Source organism: Cebus imitator, unplaced genomic scaffold, assembly GCF_001604975.1.
Source record: "Cebus imitator isolate Cc_AM_T3 unplaced genomic scaffold, Cebus_imitator-1.0 Scaffold281, whole genome shotgun sequence".
Classification (NCBI taxonomy): domain Eukaryota; kingdom Metazoa; phylum Chordata; class Mammalia; order Primates; family Cebidae; genus Cebus; species Cebus imitator.
The window spans coordinates 3,475,360-3,489,686 of NW_016107596.1; the positions used below are offsets into that span (position 1 = coordinate 3,475,360).

Sequence of the window (14,327 nt, forward strand, 5' to 3'; positions counted from 1 at the left end):
CAGGTGTATGAAGCCTCTTTGATAAGGTGACAAAGTAGACCCTGAATGAAACAACAGAGCAAGTCATTTAGATAGCCAGGAGGAGAGCACTCCAGGCAGAAGGCCGCAGCATACTCAACAGGGCCTAGGAATAGCCAGGTGGCCAGTGAGGCCGCAGAGGAGTGAGTGAGCAGGATAGAGGTAGAAGAGAGATGGGATGGGTACATCATACTCAGTGTTTTACAAATTATCACTATGCCTTACAAAAAAAAAAAAAAAAAAAAAAATCCCTCTGGCTGCTGCCTGGAGAATGTTAGGGAGCAGGGATGGAAGCAGTTACTAGGCAATTTCAGTGATCCAAGTGAGAGATAATGATAGCTCAAACTAGGATATTAGGGGTGGGTGTGGTGACAATTGTCAAATTCTGGGATACTTTGAAGGATGTATTGTCATTGCTGGTGTATTAGACGTGGGTTTGAAAAGAAAGAAAAGGAAGTTTGAGGGTCAGACCTAGCAGATATGTGGGTCTAGAGTAACCATGTTCTGCTAATAGATGCATGGCCAAGGACAAGGCTAAACTGTCTCAAAGGAAGTACAAGTGGGCACATGTGCTCTTTATGGTTCTGGTTTATTGTAAAGAATAATGGCACGTTAGTTTATATCAGAAAGAACCGGATGACCTCCTGAGAAAATGTGGACTAAAATGGATCTTGCTAGAAAATGCTAGTTTGAGACAGGTAACATTACATGTGGAAATCGAAGCCTCTCGTTTCTTTCTAACTGGAAGTAGTGGTTTTATTAAACTAAAGAGTAAACAAGCAAATGATTAAGTGTGATAATTCATATCAGATATAGTGACACAAATGAGGAACTCAGTGATGGTTGTTCCCATGAACCTAGATATCTGTTTTACCTTAATATCTTCCTATCCTTGCCTATTCTTAAAGTAAAACAAGGTCCTGGGTAGAAAGTCAGATAGTACAGCCACTCCCTTGCCCATCTCCTTCCTCTCCTGCAGAGAGAAGCAAGGACTATTAGCCACTTCTGCTTTTTGTTTCTATGGTGATTACCTTCTTGGCTGTAAAAGACGTGCTTGTAGTGCCATTTCTTGCTTTTTCAATTTTGGTATTATCTGTGGACTCTGTTATGGTACTTAAGTTTAGCCTATTATCATTACTACCATCCTGTCTCCCCTTTCCTTCTCCTGCCTTTATAGTTACAACCCAATGTAGTTTGTTCCTCTAGGTTAAATTTACCTTTGTAAGTGTAAGTGATATGTTAATATTAAACATCTTGTTCTATCAGCTGTAGGCAGCATCTCTTGATCCCCTGCACTGTGAGAGAAGGGTTTTATTAGCATTCCTGGCCTTTACCTCGCTTCCCTTCCTTGTACTCTCCAATCTGTTTTGTTAAAAGAATATCCCATTTGGCCAGTTGGATTCCTGTGGGGATGTAATTGAAAGAAGAATGCCCCTACACCTGCTTTTCATTCAGTGCGCTACTGAAATTCCATCTCCCCCATGAAAACCTTTTGGGACTCATTGGGAAATAAGAGATGTATCTATTAATACAATCTTATTAATGGAATAATAGCCTAGGAGTCCATGAACCTTTAACCCAAAGGACCTTTGTCCTGTCAAGTATTAACAACTAGAGGGAAATGCAATCAGCTTTGGCTGTGCCCTAAGCAAGCAGTGGCTTATTTACCTTTTCCATGCCCTTTCAAGCCACAGGATATAAAACTGTTTTAGTAACACAACCCCTGTGAGAGCTTGCTGGTGAACTCAGTGCCATCACAGTAAATTTTCAAGAGAATGTATGTAAAATGTATTCTTCTCCTTGAATTTCATATTGATAAGTTGATTTAAAAGCAAGTCATTTGTTTGGAAAGGAACCGTATCTTCCCTATTACTGAGATTACTGGAAGAAAGAAGGCCATGAGCTGGGGAGTGCAGCACCCCTGCCACCTAGTGGTTCCTCCTGCTGGTACACTGCTCTTGCAAAGCACAGAAAACACAAATTGAGTTAGTTATATAAGTCAGATACAGCAATTGTCCTGAACCTGGGAAACTTCCATTCCCTCCTCCCTTTGTGAAATTAGAAGAACGAAAAGAGCACTGACAAGGGAAAATGTTGTAGGTAAACGTGGATAGCCATCAGGTCTCCTGTGCAAAAGGGGCAGCTGTAGGAACAGGAAGTATAACAAATGCGCAAAGAAAGGGACGGGATTCCTCAGCAATGGTCACTTCAGCAGCAACACGGGCCAAAGACAAAGCAGAATCAGCAGGAAGATCAGCAGGGACTATGATAATAAATCCACATAGACTCAACATCAGCAGCAGCCCTAGAGATTGTGGCCTTGGTAATATAGTACTGCTTGATTCAAGATAAACTAATCAGGACACTCAGAGAACAACAACAGAAATGAGCATTTACAGAGCACATACTCCGTTGGGACAGAGTCTTACCTTATATCACATAATAGTTTATGGGGGTAGATATCAGCCCTGTTATACAGGTGATGAAATTGAGGCTAAGTGGCCTAAAGGCACAGAGCTAATGAGACTTAGATTCAAATGCACACCAAGGAGGCCTGACACCAGCTGCAGAGCTCTTAACCACAGGCATGCATTGCACAAAGAAGGAGATATGTTCTGAGAAATGTGCTGTTAGGTGATTTTGTCATTGTGCAAACATCATAGAGTGTACTTATACAAACCTAGACTGTATAGCCAACTACATGCTGTTAACAAAAGACCATGAGGCCGAGCATGGTGGCACACACCTGTAATGCCAGCACTTTGGGAGGCTGAGGCGGGTGGATCACTTGAGGTCAGGAGTTTGAGACCAGCCTGGTCAACATGGTGAAACCCCATCTCTACTAAAAATACAAAAATTAGCCAGGTGTAGTGGTGCATGCCTGTAATCCCAGCTACTCGGGAGGCTGAGGCAGGGTAATCACTTGAAGCTGGGAGGTGGAGGTGGCAGTGAGCTGAGATTGTGCCACAAAGGATCCAGCCTGGGGGACACAGTGAGACTCCATCTAAAAAATAAAATCTGCAGATTGGGGAGATGCAGCCTCAGGTGTAAAACGGAAGTGGGCTCTAAGCGGAGCAGAGAGTTAAAGATTGCAAAGGCAAAAACTTCAGGGCATGGTAGGGTAATCAGGGGAGTAAGAAACAGTCTTGTTGGCCGGGCGCGGTGGCTCAAGCCTGTAATCCCAGCACTTTGGGAGGCCGAGGCGGGTGGATCACGAGGTCAAGAGATCGAGACCATCCTGACCAAGATGGTAAAACCCTGTCTCTACTAAAAAATACAAAATTAGCTGGGCATGGTGGCAGGCACCTGTAATCCCAGCTACTCAGGAGGCTGAGGCAGGAGGCAGAGGTTGCAGTGAGCCGAGATCGCGCCATTGCTCTCCAGCCTGGGTAACATGAGTGAAACTCCGTCTCAAAAAAAAAAAAAGAAACAGAGTCTTGATTGGATGGGCTTAAAGCCCCAAATCATCAGTCTCTCTCAATTGACTGGTTCCAGGTCGTCAGTTGATTGGCGCAAGGTGGTCTTTTGGTGGTCAGTTGGGGAATTCCCAGCTGCCATTGTTTCCAGGAGCTCTTCGACTTGGTTGCAGAAAAACAGGTTTTGCAGCATTCTCTAATAACACGAAGAGCTTGACCACTGCCTCACCCTGCCATGGGTGAGCCCCTCGGGTCTGCTTTTACTTTTGAGCCACAGGGAGTCCATGTTATCTGTTAACTGGGGGTATAATTTGACAACACCTGGGCTGTTTGATATAGCTTATTGCGCCTAGGCTACAACCTGACAGTATGTTACTGTACTGGGTACTGTAGGCAGTAGTAACACAATGGTAAATATCTGTGTATCTAAACTTAGAAAAGGTACAGGAAGGCAGAGCACAGTGGCTCATGCCTGTAATTCCAGCACTTTGGGTGGCTGAGGCGGGTGGAACGCAAGGTCAGGAGTTTGAGACCAGCCTGACCAAGATGGTAAAACCCTGTCTCTACTAAAAAATACAAAATTAGCTGGGCATGGTGGCAGGCACCTGTAATCCCAGCTATACAGAAGGATGAGGCAGGAGAATCACTTGAACCCGGGAGGTAGAGGTGGCAATGAGCTGAGATCACACCAGTGCATTCTAGCCTGGGTGACAGAGCAAGACTCTGTCTTAAAGCAGATTTTAGGCATCTTTTCATTTATTCACATTGACTTTCTCCTTTTTCCATGTAAGATACATGGAAACGTGTAAGAATATAGAGGCAAATGATTATAATGGTAAAAAAAAAAAAAAAAAAAAGAAAGAAAAGGTACAGGAAAAATAGAGTATTATAATCTTATGGGACCACCTTTATATGAGGTCCATGCATTCACTGAAACTTTATTATGTGGTGCATGACTGTGCTGTGCTTTTGTTCTTCCCTCAGGGTGGAGGGAATGTGATTCAATCACTCTAACTCTACTGACTTTCATATTGAGGGATGTTTGTGAATTGGAACTTTAAGATGATTAAGATTGGTCCTAGATCTGCCATCAACTTTCAGAAGCATATTTAGCCTTTCAGGAACATTTTCCTTGACTGGAAAATAGGGATAAAATGGTGACTATCTCACAAATTGCTGGGAAGTTTCATTGAGATAAGGTAGAGTTTCTAGCACATGGCAAATGAGGTAGATTGCCTACAGAGGTTTTTCAACAATTCTTCTCATTGTTGTAAATACCACTCCTGCTTTCTATAAGAGGTGGAATCTGGGCTGTGTTTATGATTTGCTTTGACCCCCTAGAATGTGGCAGATGTGTCATTGGCTAATTCCAAGTCTAGGTTGCAAATGCTTCCTTTTTCCTCTATTGGACTGCTCTTGCCTCCATGTAAAAAAGCCCAGCCTAGACTCTTGTATGATGAAAGACCTAGACTCTTGTATGATGAAAGATGTAGAAAGAGGCATGAGGGAGCCAGCATCCCAGCAGAGCCCACCATCTGACTACAGCCACACAAGCAAGCCTAGGTGAGACCAGGACTCACCTGCCAACCCCTAGGATGACAAGAAATAATAAATCATTGTTGTAAACTACTAAGTTTTGGGATAGTTTGTCATGTAGCAAATAATAAGTTCTCAGTTACCAGTTACCTGTTAATATTACAATTGGTGCTGGTGAGAGATTCAGCCAGCTAGCTGGTTCATCATTTCTTAGGCCACTGATTTTTTTTCCCTCTCACCACAAGAATTACACGTACAAATGAACACTGCTTGTTACAAATGTGTCTGATCTCTTCATTAAAACAGAAGGATTATTCAGAAAGTATATTCAGAAACTTTGTTAGCACCTCAAATTGCCATCTACATTTGAAATAATATGGAAGCATATTTCTTCAAACACATTTACAACTAAATCTGTTGTAGTGGGACCATTGTAACCATTATGTTGAAGAGTCTGAGGCATGGACAGGGAGTTATCCTTTTCATCGAGTATCTGAAAGCCCTGAAGATGGTGCTTTACTCTAACCTTCTTCTCCTTTACATTGCCCTCCCTAAATTGTCTTTTTTTCTTCATACGTATCCTTTCCCTCTCTCCTTGCTTTTCCCATTTCTTTTCCTTGTTGTGATGATTAAATAAGGACTTTCCTACTAAATGTAAGCTCCAAGAAAGAGATTTTCATCTGTTTTGTTCTCTACAAAATATTCTTTGCTTAGAACAGTGCTTGGCACACACAGGTGTGCAGTGAATATGTGTTCACTGAATTAAATGATGCATGTAAAGCACTTAGGACAGTGTCTGACATAGAGTAGATGGTGCTCAATAAATATAACCTATGGCAACTCAGTACTGTAACAAATGAAATTATTCACGTTTGTCTTTTTTTTCTCATCACTCCTTTGATTACACAGTTCAGGAAAAAGGATTTTGTACAGTTAGGCTCAAATGAACAGTGGACCCACGTGGCAGGGCCAAGCAACTAGAACATGATTCAGAAATCAGTCAATGAAAGACACACTTGGACAGGACCAAGAGGCATTTCATTGCCACAAACAAGGTGGGGGAGGGATTCCAAAACACACCGCAGGAAGCACTTCTACCCCTCAGAGGTCAAGGAACTTATCCCGTATTGGTATGAGGAATGGCTTATTTTCTGATGACCGCATGTAGGACTATTTCAACTGCCATGAGAAACCCCAGAAAGGTTATTGTTTTGTGTTATTTATACATACTATAAATACCTTTTTTTTTTTTAAGTAAATGTAACACATAAACTAAATTCAGGATTGATCCCAATCTTCTAGAGCCAGCTTCTCTGGGGTCAGGGAGGAAGCAGTTGTCACATCACCATGCTGGTTACATTAATCTTCTACTGCAATGACTAGAGTCCCCAGGCAGTGGCCTGACTACTAAGAGCACAGAACTGGCTCCTGGGGACAGACAGGCTATCTTGCTTCACTGGTCATGGCTTAGCATGGTTTTTCCCCACAAGTCCTTAGTAAACAAAGCACTTGCAAAAACCCAGGTCACTACCTTTAAACTATCTTGGACAAGGGGAGCTTTTCCATAGCTTGGATGGAGAACCCATGCCCTGGAAGTGCTATTCTGACTAGGTTGTGTGAAGAGAGTGGCTGCAGGAAACAAAATGGCTGAAATGAAAATGGGAGCCACTGGTCTCCATCTGCAGCTACAGCTCAAGATGCCTATAGATGTGGTCAGTGTGACATGTGCAGGAGGGAGGGGCAGAGAGACGTGACAGGCAGGGAGGGTGCTCCTGGGGACCGTATCCTGCCTGCTGGCCTTCACTTCTTGGCCTTGCCCTGGGCAGCCACAGCGTCCATGGCTTTACACGTGGTCTCTCCATCCCCCAGGAATTGCATGCGCCTGATGGGCTTCAAGCTCTTGTCCCATTCATAGGCAATGGGAATACCAGTCGGCAGGTTCAGCTCCATGATAGCCTCTTCAGAGAGACCCTCCAGATGCTTGACAGTGCCCCGGAGCCTGTTGCCATGGGCTGTAATCTGTACCTGTTTCCCCTCCTTGATCTGGGGAACTATTTCTTCCTTCCAAAATGGCAGAGCTCTGGCAATAGCATGCTTCAGACTCTCACAGGAGTGTAGCCAATCTTTTGTGAGGTCTGCATACCTGCGATCCTTACTGATGTTCCTGTAGAAAGGATGGTTGGGCTTCATTGGTGGTGATGGGACATCATAGGGGTGCCTCCAGATCTTCACCTGGGCCTCATCCTGCTTTGTAGCAGTGTCTGCGTTATTGAGACCAGTCAGACCCACGTAGTGCCACTCATTGAGGCACCAAGTCTTTACTACTGGCAGCCACATCCGATCAATGGCATCTAGCACTGTCCAGAGGGTCTGGATCACTCTTTTCTGTACTGAGGTGAAGCAGATGTAAACCCCATAGCTGGCATCTCACAGCATCTGCCTGCCGCACTTCACCTCCTCATGGCCCTCTGGGCTTAGGTCAGTATCATGCCAGCCACTAAAGTGGTTCTCCAGGTCCCACATACTCCCACCATGCGGGATCAGCACCAGTTTATAGGTGGCCGTGGTGGCAGGCTGGGGATGCAACGCTGACTGGGGTTCGCAGATTCCAGAGGCACATTTGTCTTTTTAAATGATTTATTACTTTTAGTCTGTCTCCCTTTTCTTTTTACTCTTCACTTTCTTATCCCGTTTTTCTTTTCTTTCTTCCTTAGTCATTGCATATTCTCTGCTATTCTCACTGTGTTCTACCAGGGACCCTCATAGATGTCATTTCACCTAACACAGAGAATGTGCAGAGAAAAGTTTTTGGAGCTTTGTCTTGGATGAAATATAACTACTTGTGATTCATAGCTGACTTAGTACTGCACACAAAATTCTACTGTTGAGGTGAACCCAACTCTGGTGTTACTGAATATTTTAATGAGGAGCCTAGATTATTGAAAATGGCAAGCTCATTAGGTTGTAGCCTAGCAAATGCCTGATGGTACATGTCTGTGAGTGTGTGGGTGTTTCTAGTGCCTGTTCGTGAGTAACCATGATACTTTTGGCAGTAGAAATGTGAACAAAATCAAGTAGTACTGATCTAGCCAATTTTCTCTTCTTTTCCTCCGTAAGGGAATAGAAATGTACTACTTAGTAGTTCAGTTCCTTCTCAGGCTAGTAACATTACAGAATCCCTGTTGAAGTGCAAGCTGGGCTGGTGGAAATCAGATTCCCACATCCTTTTATAAGCTTTGTTTGTCAAGGTAAATCCCATACATTTTAAACACATGACTTCCTAGGGCTAGATGGGAAAATAAGAAGCTTTGAACCTATCACCAGAATCAATTGTACAGATGTCTCCATTTCCCTGAATAGTGATTCATATAGGAAGACCTGTCTCCTCTTTTCTGCTAGTCTTTCATATTCTAATCAGGAGTATGAATCTGCAGGTCAGTGGCTGAGTAGCTTGGGCGAAGCACGGAGTAGTGTTAATGTAGTTCTCAACAAAGCCTTGTTTATGCTTAGATTAGGCTCATTGGTAGCTCAGACCTCATAGCCCTGCTGATATTTGGCAGAATCCTGCATATATTCTTCCGTAACATAAGACCAGTGTTTCAGAAACTGCAAGTTGGCCCTGTCTCTACAAATAAAAAAAAATTATCATTTAAAAAATTATACATAGATTTATGCCTGCTCACTAGCCAGGCATGGTGGTGCATGCCTGTGGTTCCAGCTACTTTGGAGGCTGAATCTCTCGCCTGAATCCAAAAGATTGAGGCTGCAGTGAGCTGTGATCACGCCACTGCACTCCTGCCTGGGCAGCAGAGCAAGACCCTGTCTCAAAAACAAACAAATAAACAAACAAATCAACAGAGTTGGGAGGAGAGTGAGTCTTTGGGCCTCCTTGTCATCTTTCCTCAAAATTGCTTTTAGTTGTACTATTCTTATTCCTCCCTTCAAGCATCTGATCATCTTTTAGGCAGTAACTTACCAGCTCTCCTTAGGAGTTAGCCAATGTAGTAAATCTAGGAAGCAAACCTAGACTCAGAGTAGTGAGATTTGGAGGCATCTAGACCATCAGTTCTTGAACATGCTCACTTAATTGGGTCAAGAAAACCCCAAAATATACCTACCCTGTTTATTTCACTTCTGGTGGGAGAATAATTTGGTGAAATAAAAAATGAAAGAGGAACAAAATAACAACCAAAAATGGCAACATCATAGCATGTTTAATCATAAAATGATTAAAAATAGAAAAACAGGCCTGTCATGCTGGCGAGTGACTATAGTTCTAGCTGCTTGGGAGGCTGATGTGAAGGATCACTTGTGCCCAGGAGTTCAAGGGTGCAGTGAGCTACAGTTTCATCACTGCACTTCAGCCTTGGTGACAGAGTGAGACCCAATCTCTAAAAAATATAAAAAATAAAACATTTAAAAATAGAAAAACAACATTACACTGTAATATACTAAAAAAAAAAAAAAAAAATCCTTGAAAATTGTGAGAACTCCAGCAACCTGTGTTTTCATATGTGTAGCAAGAAATTTGCATCATTGCCAAACTTTCTGTGAAGAGCAGTTTTCAATAATTGGCATAATCGTGCTTTTTTTGGTGAATATAAAATTTTAATTACCATTAATAATTAATGAAGGAAGCTATTAAGGACTTAGTCATATGTAAAAACGAAAGTCCCTGGCTTGGCACTTGCTGTAAGGGTTAAAGAAAGAACTTGCATTTCAAAATTTTTTCTTGCTTCTTCCAGAAGACTAATGGGCCATACTGTGCTTGGAGGCACTATGGCCTACATGACTATGACAGTCTTTTTTCTGGGCCTTCTCTGCTCTTCTGTTCTCTCTTTTTTTTTTGAGATGGAATCTGGCTCTGTCACCCAGGCTGGGGTGCAGTGGCGTGATCTCAGCTCACTGCACCCTCCATCTGCCAGGTTCAAGCAATTCTCCTGCCTCAGCCTCCTGAGTAGCCAGGATTACAGGTGCCCGCCACCCTCCCCAGCTAATATTTTTGGTATTTTTAGTAGAGACGGGGTTTCACCATGTTGGCGAGGCTGGTTTTGAACTCCTAGCCTCAAGTGATCCACCCTCCTCGGCCTCCCAAAGTGCTAGGATTACAAATGTGTGCCACTGTATGACCTCATTTTTTTTTTTTTTTTTTTTTTTTTTTTTTTTGAGATGAGGTCTTGCTCTCTCACCCAGGCTGGAGTGCAGTGGTGTGTTTATGGCTCACTGTACCCTTGACTTCCAGGTGGGCTCAAGCAATTCTCTCACCTCAGCCTCCAGAGTAGCTAGGACTACCACTCCTGGCTAATTTTTTTATTTTTGCAGGGACAGATGTTTCTCTATTTTGCCCAGGCTGGTCTCAAGCTCCTGGCCTCAAGTAATCCTCCTGCCTGGGCCTCCCTAATTGCTGGGATTACATGCATGAACCATCATGCCTGGACTGCTTTTCTGTTTTTGAACCTGAAACTGCTCTCCAAATCTTTGAGTCACAATCTGGTTTGTACATTAAAATGATCATTCTATTGGTAAAAGTATTGGATAAGACCTTCCTGGGAGAGTATTTGGCAACAGGTCTTAAATATTTATCCTCATTGGCTTGGCAATTTCAGTCTTAAAGAAAAAATTATTAATATGTACAAAGATGTATGTACAAAGATTTTTTTTATATTAGAAAATATAGAAAGATAGTAGGGGATGGGTTAAACAAGTGATGCGTTTCCATTGGATAAAATCCCTTCCTCCCTCCCTCCCTCCTTCCCTCCTTCCTTCCTTCCTTCTCTCCCCTCCCTACCCTTCCCTTTCCCTTCCTTCTATCCTTTTTTTTCTGTCACCCAGGCTGGAGTACAGTGGTGCAATCTTGGCTTACTGCAACCGCTGCCTCCTGGGTTCGAGCAATTCTCCTGCCTCAGCCTCCAGAGTAACTGGGGATTTAAAGGCACCTGCCACTACCCCAGCTAATTTTTGTATTTTTAGTAGAGATGGGGTTTCGCCATGTTGGCCAGGCTGGTCTCAAACTTCTGACCTCAGGTGATCAGCCTGGCTCAGCCTCCCAAAGTTACTATTACAGGGATGAGCCACTATGCCCAGCTTGTTTTCTTTATAAAGATGCTAATGAGACTTACTGATACAGAAAAATTATTCTCAAGACTAATTTTTAATTTTAATTTTTAAAAGTAGGGCAGGCTGTGTACAGTGGCTCATGCCTGTAATCTAAGCACTTTGAGAGGCCAAGACAGGCAGATTAGAAGTTCAAAACCCTGTTTCTACAAAACAATACAAAAATTAGCCAGGCATGGTACTGTGTGCTTATAGTTCTAGCTCCTTGGGAGGCTAAGGTGGGAGGAGAGCTTGAGATGGGAGGTCGGGGCTGCAGTGAGCCATTATTGTGTCACTGCACTCTAGCCCGGGTGACAGAGAAAGACCCTGTCTCAAAAAAAGAAAAAAAAGTAGAGTATATAACAGTATGCATAATATAATCTCTTTTATATAAAGATATATGCCTATTCATAGAAAATGGCTGAAAGTATATAATACAATGCTAATAGTAATTATGTTTTTGTACTACTAAGGATTTTTCTGAAATGTCTACAATAAACATATATGACTTCTGTAAAAAAAAGTATTTACATGTACTTGAAACAGAAAAAGATTACTTTGGCAGCACTTAAAAGAATGTGAATGAGAGAGACTGGATGAGAGATTATTGTAGTGGTTCAGGCAAAAGGCAGCGCAAGTAAGAACCAAGGTCATGGTGTGGATGGAGAAGGAAAAGCTGACTTAAGACATACTCAGCAGTCCTATGAGAACTAAGAACACATTCCACACCTCCAAGTCAATAATAAAATTGGTCTTTCAAAAGAGCCGGCATGATTCTTCCATATCCTTATAGTAGCTTCAAATATGCATTTGAAGAAACTTGGGGTTTTGACTTTCTAACTTGTTTAGCTAAGTTAATGGACATACACTTGACCAAAAAGGAGAATATGAGAGGAGGATCAGATTGGAAGAAGATGAATTCAGTTTTGCATGTGTGCAGTTTGAAGGGCTTGTGGGACATGTACTAAGAGCTGAGCAGGGGATGCTGGGGGACAAGGAGGCCACTGAGAAGACTACAGAGGTGTGGTGGGCCCAGACAGCCCAGAATGGACTAGTCTGGGTTGAAAGCTTGTTAAGAATGACCAGTTGGATAAGTTCAAGGTTGCTTTCATTTCAGCTTGCTGTGAAACCTGCAAGTAATCAGCACAACAGGCACAGGGAATGAGAATAATAAAAGCAAGTGCGTCAGGACTCTGGAGGTTCTTCTGCCTCCTCATGGAGTTGTAACCAAAGTTTAAGGGTCAATGCAGCCGTTCTCAAGTCTGATCTTCAATTCTCTGCTTTTCAGGTTGGGAAAGCCCTTAAGAGTCTAAGTTCTACCACTTAAGGCAATTCCTTGCTGTGCCATAAGCGCATGTTCATGTGTTTTCTTACTGCCTCTTCACCAGCATCAGGCCCAACCATGGTATACCAAGATGGTCAGAGAGGCCAGAGGAAGAAGTCAAAGGAAGAGAGAATATCAGGGAAGAAATTGTCAACAGTAGCAGCTGCCAGAGAAGTCAAGTAATATAAGTATTGAAAAGTTCCTGTGACATTTGGCAAGGTACAGGCTATTTGCAGCCATATAGGTAGAGTACCACCAAGCTCAGATTCCCATGAAAGTGATTTTCATTCTCATGAAACATAGTGAAAATGATTTTTTGTTTTATTTATTTACTTATTTATGAGATGGAGTCTCGCTCTGTCTCCCAGACTGGAGTACAGTGGCGTGATCTCGGCTGACTGCAACCTCGCTCTCCTGGATTCAAGCGATTCTCCTGCCTCAGCCTCCTGAGTAGCTGGGACAACAGGCATGCACCACCACACTCAGCTAATTTTTATATTTTTAGTAGAGATGGGTTTCACCATTTTGGCCATACTGGTCTTGAACTCCCGACCTCAGATGATTTGCCCACCTCGACCTCCCGAAGTGCTGGGATTACAAGCATAAGCCATTGTGCCTGGCCTGATTTTTAGCTTTCCTACTTGACTTTTAATTGAAACTTCGGCAAAAGTTACTGTTAGCAAAGTACTGGTAAAGCCTGTATCTAGAGTCTCAAGCAGTTTGAGACAAGAGGATTCTACGAGTTGGTCATCTGTAGGATGATAGGGGAATGCCAGTAGCACAGATGTCTCTTGGCCTTACCAAGTGGTGAAGACAAATGTGACATTTACAGCCATACTTCAATCCATGTTTACTAGAAAGCCTAGTCAGTATAGAAATCAGTGGCCCAGGCCTGGTGTGATAGCTCACACCTGTAATCCCAACTCTCTGGGAGGCTGAGGTGGGTGGATTGCTTGAGGTCAGGAGTTCGAGACCAGCCTGTCCAACATGGGTAAACCCCATCTCTATAAAACAAACAAACAAACAAACATAGCAGTCAGTGGCCCAAGTTGTTGACCAAGTTGTCTGCCAGCCTCCTTTGGGTGCTCACGTGCACCCTGCTCAGGGAGGTACCACAACACAGCCTGTGTGGCTACTGACCTCTTCTCCCAACATTTCACCTGCAGAATACTGATCTCCAGTGTTCTTTCACAGCTGTAAGCAGCTAGGAAACATTTTCCTTTTCCTGGATATTTATTTCGCGGGAGGCTCCTATAGCTGAGCTCTTGAGCCTTAGGACACAGTCTTCTCTTCATGCTTTAAATTTTTCTTTCCCGTAGCAAAGGAGCAGTTGAGTATGGAAGTAAGAAAGAAAATTCTACTGGATTGAGTGATAATCAGGCAACTGTTCTAGGAATGTCCACACTGTGCTGCCCTCTGTAGCCCACTGCTATGGACTGAATTGTGTTCCCCTTCCCTCCCCAAATTCATATACTGAAGCCTTAACCTGCTATGTGTGTCTATCTGGAATGAGGGTGTTTAGGAAGTACTTAGGGTTATATGAGGTATTAAGGCTGGTGTCCTAATCACGTAGGACTCTGGCTTTCTAAGAAGAGAAAGATTCCCATTCTCTCTCTCACTTTTCTCTCTCTCTCTCTCTCAATCTGCTATGTGAGGACAATTTCCTTCTGCAAGCTAGGAAAAAGGCCCTCACCAAAACCCAGCCATACTGGCTCCCTGATCTTGGACTTCCAGCCTCTAGAATTGTGAGAAAATAAATAAATTTCTGTTGCATAAGCTACTCAGACTATGGCATTTTGTTATGGCAGCCCAGGATGCCAGACTCCTTCATTCATAGTGATTTTCTTTTAGGGGCCCCATTGTCTCTTCTAATAGTCCAGCCTTTTTTTTTTTTTTTTAAAAGAACTCCTAGTGCATCATACAGGGTTGTATATCTCAAT

At 43.0% G+C, this 14,327-nt stretch overlaps 1 pseudogene; it reads right to left on the minus strand.

Moving 5' to 3' along the window:
* Positions 1-6,302: 6,302 nt before the first annotated feature.
* On the minus strand, positions 6,303-12,467 carry LOC108284711 (annotated as a pseudogene).
* Between the last annotated feature and the right edge of the window lie 1,860 nt (positions 12,468-14,327).